The sequence below is a fragment of the Austrofundulus limnaeus genome, unplaced genomic scaffold, assembly GCF_001266775.1.
Source record: "Austrofundulus limnaeus strain Quisiro unplaced genomic scaffold, Austrofundulus_limnaeus-1.0 Scaffold4, whole genome shotgun sequence".
NCBI lineage: Eukaryota > Metazoa > Chordata > Actinopteri > Cyprinodontiformes > Rivulidae > Austrofundulus > Austrofundulus limnaeus.
The window spans coordinates 2,032,386-2,033,652 of NW_013952406.1; the positions used below are offsets into that span (position 1 = coordinate 2,032,386).

The 1,267-nt window shown below is 36.1% G+C and overlaps 1 protein-coding gene across 5 annotated transcripts in view; it reads right to left on the reverse strand.

The window, feature by feature from the left end:
• znf385c (zinc finger protein 385C) overlaps positions 1–1,267 on the reverse strand; it is a 190,109-nt gene that overhangs the window by 29,449 nt on the left and 159,393 nt on the right. The gene's annotated exons all lie outside the window — the stretch shown is intronic.

Below are 1,267 nucleotides of genomic sequence, written 5' to 3' on the forward strand. Positions count from 1 at the left end.
CAAAAATGTTATATATGCCCCTTTTCTAGAATATATAAATTCAAATAACAAAAACAAAACAAACGCACACAAAAAACCAAAGGTTTAACTCCTCCTTGAACAACAATTCATATAAATATGCATTTTAACATTTCATATTTCTCAAACAGACTAACCTTTATCATTCTCTTAAATATATCCGTTAATATGTCATTTTTAACATCATCCTCCAGATTATTCCATAATCTTATTCCTTGGATTGAAGTACTCTGTTCCTTCAAACTGGTTTGAAATTTAGGTTTCACAAATACAGTATCTCTGTCCCCTTGAGATTGTAGCAACTCTCTCTTTTAACAAAATGCAATTGGCTGTTTTTATGAGTCCTATACATAACTGAAAAATACTATAATCAATCAAATCACAGAATTTCAAAAATTCGATTTAGCACGACATGTCCCCTTTAAAACACAAAATGCACACATTAAAATGACTGAAAACATGTAAAACGACTGTATTTAAGATCAGAATCTGTTCTGAATGCTCCTGAACGCCACTGAGTTAGACGTTTTTCGCTGATGCACGAGTCAATCTGACACGTTCACATCATTTTGAAGAGGCTGCTCTCATTAAATAACTCATGAAATGCCCCCAAACATCACTTAGGATTCAATAACGTCAATGTCAAATAATATTTCTGCCCGCAGATGAAGCTCCTCCTCTGGTAAACAAACTACAACAATGAAAAAACAAACAAAAACAACACAGGGAGCGATGATGTTTCAGTGACAGCCGAGCCGTTTTAAGGCATAAATCTGGAACAAATGAAAACTTTGTTAATCAGCATGTTGTCACTTCACCGTTTGATGGGACGGGAAGATCTTGGCGCTTCTCAGTGATTATGTGTGATAGCTTTAGGGGATTTTCCCGCTCATCAATGCCTCTTTCGCCCACATGCACACATCCTCAACACCGGCGGCTGTTTTTTTTAATGTTTTTTATTACAGATGCTCATTAAAACCCAACCTCTCCTCAGCTGTCACTTTCCCTCCTCATTGCTGCCGTTTTTTTCAGTCAAGTTAATCGTCTTCTGATTTGTTTCTCCCTTTCCGTTTTAATTTCAGAGCCTGGCAGGGTTTACAGTACAGTCCGAAAATAATTCTGTCCTAAAAACAACACAGGCTGCAGCAGTTCTCCTTACAGGAAGTGAACATTTAAACAATCAAATGGAATTTAGCGAGACTCAGTATGTTATGGAATGAATTTTCTTTAAGGTTTTTTTGCTTTAAGT